Raw genomic sequence first — 16,970 nt, 5'->3', positions numbered from 1 at the left:
GCACAAAATTGGCAGTCCAAGACATTTTCTTTGGGATTATGACAGAGTGATTTAGAGGATCAATAAAACTGTGCCCAATGGTAAACAAGGAAGGAACATAAGTGTGCAGAACTGTGAAACATGAGTATTGTAATCATATAAGATGGAAGTGTTCTCAGACTGCTTAAAATATGTAGAAACCATGAATATTGCAACATTATGGTAATTTGTGTGCCTCATTGATACATATGGCTTTACCATTGGCACAACCACATGGAGGAGTATTTTGGGCAGCCAGAGTAATGTACGATTCCTAAAGCGGAGCTACAACCTTTTCAATTGCTGCAGCGACAACAGCCTGGATGATTGACTGAAATGGCCTTGCAACATTATCCAAAACAATCTTACTATGTTGGTACTGTGAAGGGCTGAAAACAAGGGGAAATTACAGCTGCTATTTTTCCATATGGCATGCAGCTCTATTGTAATATGATGGTAGCCCATTCTGAGATGATCCTATGACCCTGGCACAACTGCAGATGCTGCAACCCCCCCCCCTTACAATTACCATTTCCTTTCTGCAATTTTTTACTCACACACACATAGGCAGATGCTTCAGCAGTGCAGGCAATGATCAGCAGGAGAGTGAACTTTAGCTCTTTATAGGGATGACAACTAACAATTCCAGCAATATCAAACAATGGAAACTTTAGGTTGGGATATCAACATTGTAGGAAAATGCAGATTGCTACTTACCATAAAGATGGCCCATTTTAAGTTGCAGACAGGCACAATTTTTGGAGATTATATTCAGGTTTTGTTCCACAGATCTCATTTTTTGGGTCTATGGAATTAAAACAAACTTATCTGGTCCGAGCTGCTGCAGTTGGTGATCACGTGCACCTGAAGTGTCATTGCTTTTATGAACAAATGATGTGTGTTTCTTTTTCTGAAGAAGACTGTGACTGAAGGCCTGTGTGTCTTCATTGTGCCTGACTGCAATTCCCACACTATCATTAATCAGCCACAGAAGGCTGATCCTTTAATTATTTTTTATACACACAGCAAATCGAACCAACCTAAAATTGGGAGCAGAAAAAGTAATGGCTGGTGGTGCAAGTAAATTACATAGTCTCTCCTCCTTTCTTGCTAGCTTTCGCCACCATGACATCTTGCTGCAGTTCTCAATCATCATAAATTGATGAAAACTGGAACCCTTCAGTCAAACAGCATATTTGCTTCAGCACCCACTCATCGACCTTTGAGACCCCACATATCATAGGGAAATAACTGCAAGAACTCTACTGTTGAAGATAAGCCAATTGTGTACGGGGCAGTTGTGTCAACCGAGTACTTTTTACCACATAAACCACATTAACGATAGGTGTCTGTTCGCTAGCAGTCATTTCTTTATGTTGCTACTTGGACAAAATGATACTGTAGAAATGACACTGAAAATGTCTTTTTTCTGGACAGTTAGTGCCCCCTTTCCACCAGCCGTCTTGGCAGGTGCATATCTCACTACAACCATAATTAATATCTTGGATGACGGAAAACTCTTACGTAAGATAGACCCACACTCAGATCACTGGCAGGGATTACTCAGGATGATGTCGTCATCAGGAGGAATAAAAGTGACATTCTCCGGGTTAGAGGATGAAATATTAAATTCCTTAATCTGAGAGGCAGGCTCGAGAATTTAAAAATGAGAGGGTTAGCTTGAATTTTGATGTAGTGCAAATTAGTGAAGTGAGGTGGAAGGTGGTCAGTTGTGTGCAGCTGTAAATAAAAAATCAAATAGGAGTAGATCTAATAATGAATAAGAAAATAGGAATGTGGGCGAGTTACTATGAACAACATACTGAACACATTATCATAGCCAATGCAGACAAGAAGTCATCACCAACAACAATAATAGTAGTTTATGTGCCTACTAGATCCACAGATGATCAAGATATTGAAAGAATGGGGCAATTATATTATTTAGACACTTAAAGAAGTTGAAAATTCAATTGTGATGGTGTACTCTCATTTGATACAATTAAGAGAAGGAAAAGTAGTAGATCAATGACTGGAGGAAGGAATGATAGGGGAAGACACCCAGTAAAATTCTGAACAGCGCATAACTTAATACTTGCCAACACTTGGTTTAAGAATCGCGGAAGGCAGTTTTATATGTATAAAAGACCTAGAGACACTGAAAGGTTTCAGACTGATTATTTTAAAGTAAGACAGATTTCAAAACCAGCTTTTCAGCTGCTTATGAGCTTTAATTAATTTATTGCTTATGAGCTTCACATTAAGAGCTTGAAAAATTACAGAAAGGTAGAAAATTATGGACATGGACACAGATAAATTGAAAGGCTCAATGGTTGTGAAGGGTTTTGAAAGGGGGCATTCCAGTCAGAGCTGCCGGTAGTAGCGGTCATGTGTGCACAAAGTTTGCTTGCTTGTGTGAATGTGTGTGTGTATTTTCTATGCCACAGAAAGCATTGGCCAAAAGAAATAATCTATAACAGTCTTTTCATTGTGCCTGTCTCCGACTCAACATGTCGTCTTCAAGGTGAATAGCTATTTATAGTTTTCCTAATATTGTTGATGTTCCAATCTGGAATTTCTATGTCTTGAAAGGGAGAATTAAGAGAGGAATGAAATAGTGAAGGAAGGACAAGAGCAACTAGGCAAAATGGCAAGAAGTAGAAGAAATCACTGCATAAAACACAATATATTGAATTCATTAAAATGAACATAAACAGTTTCAACTGCAAGAAACCTTTATTTTTGTAGTTAACAGTTTCAGTCAGTTTTTGACCACCTTCAGACATCATACCATGATGATAAGCAGTGGCGCAAACACAGCAGGCTTCACAACTCCACAAAGGTCAACTGCTCACATGTGGGACCCTCTCGCCTTGAGGATGGAGTGTTCTGCCTATCTTTCTAACATTCCCCAAACCTCAGTGAGAAAAAAAATAAAACTATTACTGAAAGCTAGGATAATGTTGTACACTTTCTTAGAATTACTAATTTTGTAACTCCTGCAGTCTTCAGATTTATTTTATTTACTGATCCAGGAATCGTCTCTCAATGATAAAAGGATTTTTCAGCACAATAAAATGAAAAAAAGATAGCTCAGAATATACATTCAAATATAATGTGTAAATATGCTTTTACAAGAATAGGACAGGTGGTCAGCAGTGGACTTGCTGAAGGAAACATACCACCAGCATCTGCCTGAAAGGATTTAGGAAAACCACACATAGCCTGCACCAGAATGTAGACAGAGTTAACTCCCATCCTCCCCAATGTGAGGTCAGTGTCTTACATTGTGCTGTCTTTAGGATGGTCTATGGTACAATGTTCTCTTGATCATACACAATTTAGATTAGATTAGCTTCAGTTTTCAATCCAAAGACCCAACAATGTAATGATTCTTGAGAGTGTGGAACTTGTCAGAAAGAAGGCCTACAAAATAAAAAATACATAACATCTAATATAAACTCACTTCCCTGATCATTTGTCAGGAGACCTTCAAAATATGTGAATACATTAGCTATAGTAAACTGGAACTATTAATATGTACAGAATTAATACACTGTCATAATGAAACACAGTTATGCACTTTTAATAAATTTATCATACACAAAATACAATCTTGACTGTCATGATCAAGGAGCATCAAAACTGAAATATAACAGTCATCTTTACTCAATGTGGTATTCTGGTCTTACAGTCCCTGTTACGGTACTCATCCATAGAGTAGGAGGAGTTGATAGATGTCTTTCAAACTCTGTTTAAACAGTGCTTTATCTGAAACCAAGCTTTTAATGTTTGCTGGAAATTTATTGAAAATGTGTGTCCTACATAGTGGACCCCTTTATGGACCAAGGTAAATGATTTTAGGTCTTTATGCAGATCGTTCTCATTCCTAGTACTGATACTATGTGTTGAGCTACTGGTTGGAAATGGACATTACTTTGAACAAATTTCATTAAGGAATAAATATACTGAGAAGCAGTGGCTAGAATACCCTGTTCCTTGAACAGGTTTCTCCATTATGTTCCTGAATTTACACCACAATGGAGACTTATTACGTGCTTTTTGCACTCTAAAAACATTTGCTCGGTTTGATGAGTTACCCCAGAATATGATTGCATATGTTACAATAGATTGAAAGTAAGCAAAGCATGGAAGTTTTTTTATATCTCCCATACCTAATATAATTTACATTGCAAATACAGACTTGTTTAAGTGCTTCAGCAATTCTGTGGTATGCTCTTCCCAACTGAATTTACTATCAAGTTGTAAGCCCAGAAATTTAACATGCTGTCAACCTCTTTGATCTGCTTGTGTTCATATGTTGTACACATTGCACCAGATAAAATACAAGGTAGTTATCGTAGGGGCCCCATGAAAAACACGTCGTCATAGAACAAGAACAATGAAACTTTGTGGAAACATTTGTAAGGAATGTGAAAGAGAAATAATGAATAAACCATTGAAAGAAATGCCTTTTAATTTCCACACAGAAGTGTAATGTTTGTTAAGTGCATATTGTGTTTACACTTCATGTTACAAGCAGTGTCAATATGATGGCAATCTGTACCCATGACAGCCTGGAACCACACTATAGATTGCTCTACTGCAGCTCAAAATATCTCAGGTAGGATGTTGGCTGTCTTAATACAGCTCGCGTGCTGCTTGCAGATCGTACACTGCATCCAGCATTCTCAGTCATGGCAACAGACCATCAACAATTTGTGGCACGATTGGCTGTCGGCCTCTCTCTGGGTCAGTTAGTTTTTGAACTTCTGAATCATTTTCTTCATGCCCAGTGCAGAAAGAAGACCTCATCATATTCCTTTACGCATCAATACTTGTTTAAGTGGAGCAGCAGTACTGCTGTTGTTTTGATTAAACAGCTTTATGAGTAAATTCCTCCTCATCTTGTCCACACCCATGTAGACTGTCTGCAACCTGAGATTTGTGTTTCAACCCTATGTCACCATAAAAGTACCTTACGACCAGTCCTGGCACTAACACACCAACAACTCAAGTCCTGCAGCACACAGCGTGAACATCATATATATAAAGTTGGGTACCCATACAATACATAGCAAAAGTTTAATTAAAACCACTTTGTAATAAAATATAGTTTGTCACTATGAGCACAGAAACTGTGGCTAGTACATAACTAGTTACACTTCATGTATCCATTTCCACTTGAATGTATGATCTAACAACTGTTACATTCCATCCAAGAGTTTCCATTGTTTGAATGTGTGGTCCGGAAGACAAATACAGTTTTTATAGTTTAAACAAATTTTCAAATAATGTGGTGTGCTAAGATTTAATATCTACTGATTGGTTAAATACATCCTAGACTTTTCTTATATTTGCTGCAAATGCATGAGAGAATAACTTCACTGATCCACATTAGTACAGTGGACTTTTCGAACCATACTTACAGTATGGAGTGACTGTGTGGGAAAACTCAAACAAACAAGAGACAAACCAAGTGTTCACATTACAAAAACAAGCAATTAGGACCATTTTAAGAAGAAAGACCTCTGAAACGTGCAGAAACTATTTCAAGAATTTAGGTATCTTAACTTTTTCATCGTTGTATATGTACAAAACAATAATGTACATCACAAAAGGTAGTGAGGACTGGATTACAAATGCTAGTGTACACACCCACAATACAAGAAGGAACAATGAAGTACGGAGCATACCCCACTGACTGGCAATGCTAGAGAAAGGACCCCAGTACTCTGGTATCAGACTACTAAGAAGTCTGCCCAAAAACCTGCAAGATAGTGTACTTCACAATGACTTTCCAAAGAAACTTAAAGACTATCTCATTGAAAAAGAGTTTTACCGTGTTGCAGAATACTTATGCCATTAAATTTGTGTATATTGTTACTCATTATCAGTGATGTAAAAATGTAAGCTAAAGGTGTAGAAAAATAAGTGATAAAGAATGTTAATACTTTGACATATCCTATATTACACGTACATTTACTGTACACAATGTAATCTTACAGGATCAAATAAATTCAATTCAATTCAAAGTCCTCTAACAGAATCCAATAAAATTGGCACCACAGCCAGGATCACGAACAGATAACTGCCACTGTTATTGTGGGTGTAGAATATTTTTACTCTCATTCATGCTGGACAACCATGAAGAATTATGAGTATGCATATATTTGATTGTTTTCTGCCCTCCATGCAATTCACCAATGTGAATGTCAAATTCGGTCACCTCTTATTATATTAGCTAGCTACCACACAAGAATTTGAATATTTCATAAAATTTGGTACACAATGCAGAACAAGTAAATGAAGTACTTATTCAGGCAGACCACAAAAGGAGAATAAAAACTTGCTAGTTTAAGAGAGTTGTTTGAAAAGCTAGCAAATTTTCACTTTTTTTTATGTCCCCCAATGGCTCAATGCTCACTCCGTCAAAGAGTTTACAGAATATAGTTTAAAGTACATAACTTTACATGGTGTAAAGTAAATAACTTTACACCTTGTACAGGCTAGACCTAGGAATTATTACAAGCACTTTCTTGTACCTTTACTCTCCATGGCATATGTAGCTAAAATTAAAAATCTTTTAATAAATGACAAAAAATTCATTTCATTTAGCCTTCACCTCGTTGTCTAGGGTACAAAGTGAGATTCTGCAAACTGGTGAGATGGTCTCTAACCGGCTACCAACAAACAAAAAATTGGAAAATTGGAAAAGTCAAAATAAAACTGAAGTTTTGCTTTATTAGCCACTCTTGAAACAAATCACCTGTTTTTTAGGAATACAATAATCACTTTCATGATAATTCAGGTAATAATGCCCATACTAAACAGGTCTTTATGTTTATGGCTTTGAAGATGTTCTGTGATGAATAACAATGTACTGTACTGAAATAAAATATCAAGTTAGTAATAAAGGATGGACAGCCTCTCATATAACTAAGGAAGCAGTACCTATTTCAAAGTTTTCCTGTCAATTTCAGCATGTCTGAATTTATGTAGTGTGCCTACCTACCCATTTAGTAATGATTCAGAATATAAAGTATACAGAAATAAACATCAGGCTGTTCTACCTGTCAATTTGTTACCACAACCTTTGTTAACCTTTCACATACACTAGCTTCACCATGTTCTACCTGTCAATTTGTTACCACAACCTTTGTTAACCTTTCACATACACTAGCTTCACCAACCTGGAACCAAACTGTCACCTTTCAACCTAACATTGACCTCAGGCTGTGGTACATATCAAACTGTCACCAAAACCAAGACTTCCAGGGCATTCCAATACCACACTTGAACCATTTAATAGCTGCAACTCCCTCTTAAATTTATACCTTAACTTGTTTGATGCATGTTTGACAACTACTCCAGCCCCACACAATGATTTCTAAATATTTAAGCTAGTGAAAAACAAATCACAGTATCAAAAATTATGAGCACCTCACGATTAATGTAATATACAATCAAGCAAATGGTCTGCCAGTTTCACTGAGAAAATGTACATCATCTGTAAACAAACATGTTTCACATAATATTCAGATCCCAATCATGACCCACTTTAACATGCAAGTAACTATCCCTAAGGTTGTACTCCATGGTGGGATATGTGCAGTATAATGTATGAATGAATTAACATATTACTACATCATCATGTGTAGCTGACATTGATACTAAACTGCCAGTAGACACTACTGAAAAACAAGCCATAAACAGAACATGAGCTACTACATGAAGTGAATGAATATGGGAACATTGCATAGAAAAAAATGATAAACGAGACTACAAAATTACTAACTTAATGACAATTGATGACACATTAAGCTATGTTTTTTATAAAAAATGACATTGCCACTTCCCTATGAATTTACTGGTACTAGGTACTATATTCTTGATGCGTAGATGTCAATTTCATTCCCGAAGCATAACCACAATTTCTAAATCAGCAAAGAAAAATCTGATTCGTACCGTAATTCATTTTTCAAATAAAGTAGTAATCATTACTGCAATATTCAAGTACGATATCACGATGCACAATGTAAAACAACCTGTTACACATACGTGACGCTAAGTACAAGTAATTTGCAAACATATAATAATCTACTGAAATAATTGGTAACTTGCAAACATGTAATAATGTATTGAAATAATGTCTGCTAATACTGGTATACACAAAAATAACACAAAGACAAGTTTCTTTCGTAGAGACTACACTTTACGTTAAGCATGATAATGTTACGTAATCATTTGGTAAACTACAGCGTTTGTATAAAAACATAAGATTTGATTAAGTATACTGTTCGTTCCCGAAAGCCTGAGAGGGGACTGTCAGTGATCACAGCAATGTTCAGATTAGAAACAAAAGTGTCATTTGTAAAGAAACACAAACGAATACCGGTACGATAGAACAAACGTACAGCACTGGTTCTTGTTTACCTACTATAGGCAATGTCCTTCATTACATGTTACAACACTCAGATACACGTGCAAACCAAGGTCATGTTGCCTACAATATGAAACGTATTTCCGAAAGAGAAGTCAGGATACTTTGTTCTCTAACAAATAAGGTTTATACAGAAACAAAGGCAGTATCTATAAAATCGACTCTCGAAGTATGAATGTTAAATTATGCTAATAAAGTACAGTACACTGAGAATGTTCGCAGTGGAGGTAATCAATCAACAAATGCAAATTTTCTTACCTGCAGTAGGCTAGGATTTAACTACGATAACATCAAACTCTTGTGTACTGATATCGTATTTCTTTTGTTGTACTGGAATAATCAGAACTGCCCATTTGTTTCACTCTGAGCACACTGCACTGTAACCGCTCTGTTCGACCACAAACACAACACTGCGGCTGCAACACACATCGCCTCAAGATGGAGACGAACTTAACGAAGTAGGGGAAGTACAGCAATGACGTACCGCTACGCTGAAACGCAGTTATTACGCAACGCACAAAAAAAGCGTTCCACAATTTTTTATCCACTTTTCATAACTCTATACACCGGCTTACTTATTTCAACTTTATTGATTTTGTTCAACATAAAAAGGTGAACACGGTAATAAGGTCGGTATTATTGGCTCACAAGCAACGCAATCGATCTTAAGACAGTACCACGCGATGCTGAATAGTTATTTAATACACAATGTTCTCCCCGTAAGACAAATCGCTGGCTTTTCGTTACTTTGCAGCGTTATATGGGAGTTTCCACACGCTACATGGAGTGGCCGGAGCACAACAGCTAGCTTTCCTTGCGACTACGGACGCCAGCAGTGGTCTGTTGTTTGTGTGACGCAGCGGCACAGTCCGCTAACAGATAGTGTTCAGAGTTCAGTTCTGGGAGCGGGCACAAATAATCGGCGACTTTACTTGGCAGGAATGTTCTCTTCTGACAATGAGGCCGGAAATCCATTCACATGTAGAGGCTGAAACGCAAGCAACTGAGAACAGGGCCGTTTCTACCAAAGCAAGACACGGCGGCCGCCTTAAGTTGGCAAAATTTTAGGGGCGTAAAAAATTAATCTCAAATTAAACAGCAAAAAACTGAGCAAATGAGGAGAAAAAATTAGAACACGGATTTGTTTTCAAAAGTATAGGGAACAGTTGCTTAAGTCTTTGCTCACGTTGACGCAAGTAAACACATTGTCTCTACCTATCTCAAAACTTAAGCCGGCCGCTATAGAGTCCGAAACGGAACCTCGATTCATTTCTGTCGAGCGCTGGAGCGGGGCAAGTGCTCTGTGTTGCCAAAAATTAGAGCAAGGAACCGATTGTCCAGTAAACGTACAATAATTCTGAGTGATACTTTTAATGTGAAATAAGTGTAAAATAAGAAAAAAATACTATCATCCTTCTGAAAATTTTTAAATGATGTTCATAGGGGGCAGCACATAAAAACCAAGTTACGTTTTCATTTCGTACTGAAATTTCGTTGTGATTCCGCACAAGAAAAAAATCTCAACCCAAAAACTTACTGCACAGAAGAAGGCATACTCAAAGTCCAGTAACTTCGCTTGAAGAAACAACTTCGTACTTAACAAAGGGTTTTTTACAGTTTGACTACCACTCAATTTTTTTTTTGTTTTTTTCCCCTTAGTGTATATTTTCCTCTCTTATTTTAAAGCCCCTTAGGAAAATGGAACTAAAAAAAAACCTAAGTGCCACCGCAACTTTTCATCCTATAACAAAAAAATCTGGTCCACTTCAGGCGTTGGCTCCTGACTAAACCTACCCCAGAGAGCTGCCTATATACCAGGGGAAATATGGGAAATCAAGGCTAGGGCTATCCTTACAAACAAAACAAAATCTTCCTTTTTCTCAATTTTTTTTTGTTTATTTTTGTTGTGTAATTGATCAGAGGCCTTCTGCGCCCTGGTAATATGTTGAGTGACGTCTTCTCGAAATTGATGTGTTCCGTTCAATTGTTCAGAATTGTTCATTGGTTCAAACAGGAAACCTTCTTCTCTCTTGGCTTAACACATTCCAGCTGCGAGAGGGGTCGTGGAAAGCACTCCCAAGGAAGTTCGAGAAATATTGTCTATATTTTGGGTGACGAACAACGACATAATGACGGCCATTGAGGTATGTCCAAAAATCGAGTACAGAGTCTACAGTTTGTCCAAATAGATAGTTAATGGCATGTCCGCGAATCCAATTCACAACATTTTTTTAAGACATCCGTTTAAGTTCGTTGTTGATCGTTGATCGATTAACTCAGTTTTTTTTTTTATTACAGAGGGAGCTAACCTTCTGACCGAACACGCTGAGCTACCGTGCCGGCTTACTCAAACACTTACTGCACAGAAGAAGGCATACTCAAAGTCCAGTAACTTCGCTTGAAGAAACAACTTTGTACTTAACAAAGGTTTTTTTTTTTTTTTTTTTTTTTTTTTTTTTTTTTTTTTTTTTTACAGTTTGACTAGCACCGTGAGCAACTCAATGGGCTATAAGCAATCACCTGTTACTAATTTCGGGCCACTGACTCCAGGGAACCAGGGAAGGGAAAGAACCAGTACATTTAGACAAACACAACATCCATGCCTCACCTAGATTCAAACACGGACCCATCTCGGAAGAATGATCCGAAGCCAATCGCTTAGACCACTGTGCCATCGAGTCGACCAATAAAATTTGTATAAGTCTCAACAGAAAATGCAAACAAAGCGTCATTTATTTGTTTAATCGCTAGAAAGTGGATGCTGAAAAAGATGAGATTTATTCCTCATTCTAAAATTATTTCAATTAAAACAGAAACGATATAATACTACGACTATCCAGAGAACCTAGTCTGATGCTTCGGCATGTCTTCCATCAGTATAGCGCTAAATTCAGGGAAAAATTTATTCGCACCAGAAAATAGTTTTATGCATATATAGTCCATTTCTTCCAATTAAATAAGTAACTGATGCCAAGTTTTGTTGCACTGGTATACTCGGCTTAGTTCTGTTTTAAAACGTTCAACACATTCTTCCTATTTCAATTACAGTAGAGCGTCGATTATCCGAAGTAATTGGGGGACATGGGTGTTCGGAAAACTGGTTTGTTCGGATAATCGAACTGCACATGTTTATTTGCCAAAAAGAAGTACTGTACAGTAAATTTATTCATAAAAACAGGCATTTCTTTTAGTATTACAAAGTAACATACAAAGGCAACTTCAGTAGGAATATATAGTATGTGGCACAGTTTATTAAACAAAAATATATACATATTACATACGCATTTTGCATGAACAATACACACAGTATACAAAATTAACGTTTAAAAAAATCCTTTATTTTGGTCTGTCTAAGCAAGCCTACACGCTTACGAGCAGCTAAGTCGCGTACTTTTTTCATTGCAGATATCTGAAACTGGTCACTTTCATCTTCGGATTCAGACCATCGCAAGGCAGTATCTAAACAAGTGAACGCCTCAGAAGCTATTGGTATACTTTCATCTTCACTTTCTGGAGCACTGATTGATGAGATGCTGGCGGCATCATCTTTATCAGTGACGATGTTTACAATCTCGCTGTCCTGCATGATTTGGTGTCCTGGATCTGCATCATCGATATTCATCCAGTCATGAACGTCTTCTTCATCACATTCGTGGCAATCTATTGCTTGATTTGGGAGTGAGGGGGATGGTGGATGGTAGGGTGGGAGAGTAAGAGGTGCGAGCGAGTACTCAGTTCGGTTAAGTGGTCGTTCGGTTGACCGACGTTCGGATAATCGACGCTCTACTGTATTTTTGGAAGTTCCAAAAATTGAGGACCAAAAATAAGAAACTGAGGACATTTGTTTCCCTCCATCTGTTTTAAAGAAATTGAGGGCAAAACATGAAAATTGAGGTCTATCCCCAGAAAATCAGGACGTCTGGTCACCTTAGTTTAATGATTAAAAGAATAATAGGAGGTTTGCATTGTTGTGCCTTTTTGATGTTGGTAGTCACTGGGAGGGGGGCGGGGGAGGGGATATCGGGGAGACCGGTGGCAGTAAAGAGGAGGAGGCGTTAATTTTTCGTTTCTCGCCTAGGGCAGCAGAACACCTAGCAACGTCTTTGAAAGAGAAGTGTCTTGCTTTAGGGTAGGTCGTAATTTTTTTTTAATTCCGTGCCATTTTAGAGACTCTTTGGCCCTGTGATACTTTATTTTCCGGAAATTAGCTGAGAAATGGAAACTAATACACCGGTACGTGGAACTGTAAACGCCTTTACTTTGAAAAAATTTCTTAGGGAGTGGGAGGGCAGGATCCCGCCCCTCTTATCCCACGGATCCCGCCTCGTCTTCGGAGAACGCGGCGACAACCAGACGGCAAACAGTTGCTACATTGTGTGTTTACTGTGTGTACTTCTGTGGAAAAATTTATGATGAAATCGGAACAGCTCACTAATTCCTCTGTTACAGAAAAATCCTGTTTTATGGGATATCTACATCTACACACATACTCCGCGGATGGTACCCTGTATTAGCCATTTCCTTTCCTGTTCCACTCACAAATAGAGGGACGACTATCTATATTGCTCCGTACGAGCCATAATTTCTCTTATCTTCGGAGTCCTCACTCGGAATGTATGTTGACTGCAGTAGACCCGTTCTGCAGTCAGTTTCAAATGCCAGTTCTCTAAATTTTCTCAGTTGTGTTTCTCGAAAAGAACGTCACCTTCGCTCCGGCATTCCCATTTGGGTTCCCGAAGCATCTCCGTAATACCTGCGTGTTGTTCGAACCTACCGGTAATACACTACTGGCCATTAAAATTGCTACGACACGAAGATGACGTGCTAAAGACGCGAAATTTAACCGACATGCAGAAGATGCTGTGATATGCAAATGATTAGCTTTTCAGAGCATTCACACAAGGTTAGCGCCGGTGGCGACACCTATAACGTGGTGACATGAGGAAAGTTTCGAACCGATTTCTCATACACAAACAGCAGTTGACAGGCGTTGCCTGGTGAAACGTTGTTGTGATGCCTCCTGTAAGGAGGAGAAATGCGTAACATCACCTTTCCGACTTTAATAAAGGTCGGATTGTAGCCTATCGCGATTGCGGTTTATCGTATCGCGACATTGCTGCTCGCGTTGGTCGAGATCCAATGACTGTTAGCAGAATATGGAATCGGTGGGTTCAGGAGCTTAATACGGAACGCCGTGCTGGATCCCAACGGCCTCGTATCACTAGCAGTCGAGATGACAGGCATCTTATCCGCATGGCTGTAACGGACCGTGCAGCCACTTCTCGATCCCTGTGTCAACAGATGGGCACGTTTGCAAGACGACAACCGTCTGCACGAACAGTTTCACGACGTTTGCAGCAGCATGGACCATCAGCTCAGAGACCATGGCTGCGGTTACCCTTGACGCTGCTTCACAGACAGGAGCGCCTGCGATGGTGCACTCGACGACGAACCTGGGTGCACGAATGGCAAAACGTCATTTTTTCAGATGAATCCAGGTTCTGTTTACAGCATCATGATGGTCGCAACTGTGCTTGGCGACATCGCGGTGAACGCGCATTGGAAGCGTGTACTCGTCATCGCCATACTGGCGTATCACGCGGCGTGATGGTATAGGGTGCCACTGGTTACACGTCTCGGTCACCTCTTGTTCGCACGGACGGTACTTTGAACGGTGGACTTTACATTTCAGATGTGTTACGACCCGTGGCTCTACCCTTCATTCGATCCCTGCGAAACCCTACATTTCAGCAGGATAATGCACGACCGCATGTTGCAGGTCCTGTACGGGCGTTTCTGGATACAGAAAATGTTCGACCGCTGCCCTGGACAGCACATTCTCCAGATCTCTCACCAACTGAAGACGTCTGGTCAATGGTGCCCGAGCAACTGGCTCGTCACAATACGCCAGTCGCTACTCTTGATGAACTGTGGTATCGTGTTGAAGCTGCATGGGCACCTGTACCTATACGCTCAATGCCCAGGCGTATCAAGGCCGTTATTACGGCCAGAGGTGGTTGCTCTGGGTACTGATTTCTCAGGATCTATGCACGCAAATTGCGTGAAAATGTAATCACATGTCAGTTCTAGTATAATATGTTTGTATAATGAATACCCGTTTATCATCTGCATTTCTTCTTGGTGTAGCCATTTTAATGGCCAATAGTGTACATCTAGCAGCCGTCTCTGAATTGCATCGGTGTCTTCCTTTAATCCGACCTGGTGCGGATTCCAAACAGTACAACAGTATTCAACAACAAGTTGCACTAGTGTTCGAAATGTGGTCTCCTTCACCGATGAATCACACTTTCCAAAATTCTCCAAATAAACCGAAATCGACCATTCCCTTCCCTACTATAACCCTTACATGCTCGTCCCATTTCTTAGCGCTTTGCAACGTTACGCACAGATATTTAAATAACGTGATTCTGTCACGCGGCACACTACTAATGCTGTATTCGAACACTACCGGTTCGCTTTTCCTGCCATCATACTAACAAGGAACTGTGTCAAATCATCTTATATCCCAATAGCGATTCTATCACACATCGCTGGGGGACTCCTGACGACACTCCTGTCTCTGATGAACACTCGCCCTGGAGGACAACGTACTGGGTTCTGTTACTTAAGAAGTCTTCGACCCGCTCGCATATCTGGGAACATATTCCAGTCTGCCATGGAGCACAGTGTCAAATGCTTTTCGGAAATCTAGGAATATGGAACCTGCCTGTTGCCCTTCATCCATAGTGTGCAGTATAACATGTGAGAAACGGGCGAGTTGAGTTTCGCACTGGCGATGCTTTCAAAACCCGTACTGATTCGTGGACAGAAGAGTCCGTGAAATGATGATTCTTAGTGGTAAGTTCCGTAGAAACTTTTCTGACAAGCTTTCTATATGTTTTCGAGGGTGCTGAATCTGAATTTTCAAAGTCCCACCAAAATTTCGACCCGGAAATGGATCAAAAATGAAAGAAACCGCGAAAAATGGGACTTTTTTTAGGTTTTCCACCTATAAATCTAGAATAACGCAATTTTCGGCAAAGCTGACTCGGTATGTAAATGAAGAGAATAAAATTTGCCACAGAATAGGTCCGAGTGGCGTTTTTCGTCAGACCAACCGTACGACACGTAGCGCTTGTTGAAGTCAGCCCGATTTCAAAGCTTGGGAGATTAGCATTTTTTTCAGCAGAGCCGAACTGTCCAGTCACCTCTGCTGAAGTTATTTTTACTAGTCGTGTTATAGGGTCCTGTGGAAATGCATCACTCTTTGGTGTGGTGCACTGAATTCTCCCTATTTCATGCAAACGTTGTTTCCATCAAGAATTTGCGAGGTGTAGGCAGCATTGTCAAAGACAAACTGAAATGGGCCCAATTCCAATCCCTTTGCCATCATTGCTGACAGCTCTAAACGTACTGCATCTGCGTAGGAAGCACTGCATCCTAAAGCAGAAAGTACATCAACTAGTTTCCGAGAGCCGTACTTCTTTTAGATTAATGTGGCTACGCCAAATTGCAATGGTGACAAGGATGGGTTGGGTCTGACAGTTGCCGCCATGCTGTGCACTATGACCATACTTTTGGTTTTCATTTATTCGCGTTTCCCCGCATCTTCTTCATCCCTAGTCGATTTGGACAGTATCAGGGACGAGGACCGCGTTCGACTTCGTGTAATTATTGGAACAATATTTTTAACAACAAGCTTACTTCGACATCGGGACGAGGACCTCGTTCTCTGTAAGAGACTGGTCTGGAGAGAGATTTTGTGGTATGTAAGTCCGCGACTGAATATCTTCAACAAGTTGGCCACCCGTCGACGCTCTTCCTTTGGAGATTTTTGAGCGATACCAACAATCTGTAAATTTTGTACACATTGTTTCTAAAACAAACAACAGTTGATTACTTCGCAGATGGGGCAGTCACTATATCACTTCCATACTTTTTCAACAGTTGAGGTTTCACATTCTTGACGTCAGTTCAGCGGCACGTGTACCTCGCTTTTTTTTCGGTGCGACGTATTACTGAGCGTTCTCAGTAAGTTTCTGAAGTCTCTCGCAGCACCAGCTTGTACACTCACTACACTAGGTTCCGTCGACTGCCTGGGAGCCGGTTTTGTTGCGTCAGAAATTTTGGCGTAACAGCGGATACACACAAAAATAGTTTGTTTTGAAATCAAAAATCCGATTGAGCAGACCGAGTTTGACGGTCCTGGTGGCCGAGCGGTTCTAGGCGCTACAGTCTGGGACCGCGCAACCGCTACGGTCGCAGGTTCGAATCCTGCCTCGGGCATGGATGTGTGTGCTGTCCTTAGGTTAGTTAGGTTTAAGTAGTTCTAAGTTCTAGGGGACTGATGACCCTAGAAGTTAAGTCCCATAGTGCTCAGAGCCATTTGAACCATTTTTTAGACCGAGTTTCTTTTCGGCTGCAACCAGCCGCAACCCTCTTAGCCTGAGCAGCTATTAAGTCTTCTTTTGTGTGCCTTACCCACAATTTTGCCGTTCAGAAAGGCAGC

The 16,970-nt window shown here is 39.8% G+C and overlaps 1 protein-coding gene across 1 annotated transcript in view; it reads right to left on the bottom strand.

The window, feature by feature from the left end:
* Window positions 1-8,973, bottom strand: part of LOC124799152 (NFX1-type zinc finger-containing protein 1-like) — a 146,515-nt gene extending 137,542 nt beyond the window's left edge. Inside the window, exon 1 of the mRNA XM_047262689.1 lies at window positions 8,720-8,973. The gene's annotated coding sequence lies outside the window, so the exon portion shown is untranslated. The remainder of the gene's footprint in view (window positions 1-8,719) is intronic.
* Between the last annotated feature and the right edge of the window lie 7,997 nt (window positions 8,974-16,970).

This window comes from Schistocerca piceifrons, chromosome 5 (genome assembly GCF_021461385.2).
Source record: "Schistocerca piceifrons isolate TAMUIC-IGC-003096 chromosome 5, iqSchPice1.1, whole genome shotgun sequence".
Taxonomy (NCBI): Eukaryota; Metazoa; Arthropoda; class Insecta; order Orthoptera; family Acrididae; genus Schistocerca; species Schistocerca piceifrons.
The sequence above is the reverse complement of the archived record's forward strand: the minus strand, read 5'-3'. Positions and strand labels throughout refer to the sequence as shown.